This window comes from Galeopterus variegatus, unplaced genomic scaffold, assembly GCF_000696425.1.
Source record: "Galeopterus variegatus unplaced genomic scaffold, G_variegatus-3.0.2 Scaffold8703, whole genome shotgun sequence".
NCBI classification, from domain to species: Eukaryota; Metazoa; Chordata; class Mammalia; order Dermoptera; family Cynocephalidae; genus Galeopterus; species Galeopterus variegatus.
Window position 1 is genome coordinate 76,665 of NW_007734814.1, and position 2,584 is coordinate 79,248.

Below are 2,584 nucleotides of genomic sequence, written 5' to 3' on the forward strand. Positions count from 1 at the left end.
TGCATAGAGGCCAAGAAGAAACAGGATGGGATCTATGTATTGACAATACAGAACCAGGAACGGCCCTAAAGTTTTCAAATATGTAGCAAACTGGGGAAGCACTAGATAAGAGAAAGAAGAGAGATGATGAAAGTATTTGGGTATGGAATCAATCACCTATCAATCTTCCATTCACTTGAAACCAGGGGAAAAGGGAGCTGTGAAAAGTAACCCAACATTCCCACTTTAGGGGGAAGATACCTGCTGCCTGAGAAATATAGCTCGGCTCCCATTCAAGGTAGTGATAATTACCCTTTATTAAAGTCAGTCATTATTCTGAGTATTTTATATTTGATATTGCACATAATTCTCACACAGACAACTCTGGAAGATACTGTTATCATCCCCATTGTACAGATGAGAAAAATGAAGCACCAGGAGCTTAAGTAACTTACATAATGTCACACAGGTAGTTCATGATAGAGCAAGGATTTTTCTCTATCCGGGCAGTGTGATCCCAGAGCCTGCTTTCTTATCCACTGTGTTTCTGGCATTATTTCCACAGTGAACCATAAGCAAGGATGTATAAGAAAAATGCAGAGGAAAGCCTTCTAGAACAGACAGACACTGACAGTGTGTGTGTGCATGCCTGTCTGTTTTCATTTGTTTTTGGTCTCCAGCCTCCTTTCCTGAAGTTCTAATACTCCGTGTTAATTCTTATAATTTCAAACTGTGTATAGCAGCCATAGTTATTACTGCAACTTGAGTTTGTGAGGAAGGCAATTAAAGTGATCAAATAGTTGGCAAAAGGAACCCACAATCTGGGAAAATTTTAAGATGAAGTTGCTAAGGAGACAATGACTAGATTGTTGGGAGAAGAAAAACTAGAAGACAAGATGACCAGGGCAAGATCAGAGTTTGTTTTGTATTGTTTTATATGCATGCACAAATAATCAAAATATTATTTGGGATATTGATATGAGAAAGATAAACATTAGAAAATTAGAAATTTGGTGTTTTTAGTTTTGGAATAAGCTCAAAATTGTCCTTGATTCCAGATAGTGTAGTGAAAGAAGGCATCCTTAGACAGGAGCCTGTCATTCTGGATTGGGGAAAGAGCTTTGCCATTTTTGAATTGTTATCATTAACGGATTATTTAGTCATTCATTCAAAGAGTATCTGCAGAACATCGTTTATGCGTCTGCATTGTTTTAAATGCTGCAGATGCAATGGCACATAATACCAGACCTAGTCACTCCCCTCATGGAAATTTACAGTGTGAGACAGGAGTCAGCAGACTTCTCCTGTAAAAGGATGGATAGTAAATATTTTAGGTTTTGCAGCATATACGGCTTCTGTTGCAACAACTCAACTCTGCGGGCATAGTGCAAAAGTGGCCATAGACAATGCAAAAGCAAATGGGTGTGTTTGTGTTTCAATAATACTTTATTTAAAAACAAAACAAAACAAAAAAACAGATGATAGACCAAATTTGTCTGGCGAGCTGTAGTTTGCCAATCCCTGGTCCAGAGGAAGAACAGACAGAAGCCCAAATAATTATGCATATGGTAACATATGTAAAGGCCCTGTGACAAGAGGACACATGAAACTGTAGAGGGACTGATAGAAAACCAATGGGGCTGTTGCTGAGCTAGTGAGGGGAGTGTCTTGTAAGTGGGGCTGGAAAGGAAGGGAGGGGAAGACAAGCAGGTTCTTGTAGGACATTCAAGATTTTAGTCTTTACTAACAATTGGTGGTCTTAGATTATTTTAAGCAGGATTGTGACATGATCAGATTTGAGTTTCAAAACACCACACACTGCAGTGTGTAGAATGAATTGAGTTAAATATCTTCATGTGAAACATAAGGATGGATATACTTGCCCTCTGTGTTGGACAGTTCATTGTGGCTGATGAATTACATAAAGTGCATAGAAGTGTTTTATAAAATATAAATGATATAGAAAATAGCCTAGTGCTATTTTACAGGAAGCAATATCACCGGAAGGTCAGATTCCCTTGAACTGCTCTGAGAACAAAGGCAATCTGAACTCATGAAAGAAATCTTGTTTGTGTTACCAGGCTTCCTTCACTAGGGTAACTACTCCTTGGGGTGTTCAATAAAGAGCAGGAACTTCTCTCACTTTCTTATACTCTTCCTCCTCTCCCTTCTCCCAAGCACTTCTGGATTGCTGCCTGAAGCCCAGGCTTGGCTCCAAACCCATGAAAATTTGCCAAGGATAAAATCTTCTCAAGAATGAGATGGATTCTGGGATGTCTTCGCCTGAGAAGCAGGATAAAGAGAATTTAGTGGGTAAGATCCTTTGTCCTGTTTTACACTTGTTTTATATATTAAGCAAAGTGGGAGTTGTAGCATTATAGAGAGTTGCGGTGTAAGCATAGGACATACTTCCTGAGTTGACCTTCTATCTCATTTAGAGCCCGGGATTTTGGATTCATTGCTTATGCTGGTTTTATTTGCTTCTTGAATAGCAGTCTATCTTGCATAGGACATACTTCCTGAGTTGACCTTCAATCTCATTTAGAGCCTGGGATTTTGGATTCATTGCTTATGCTGGTTTTATTTGCTTCTTGAATAGCAGTCT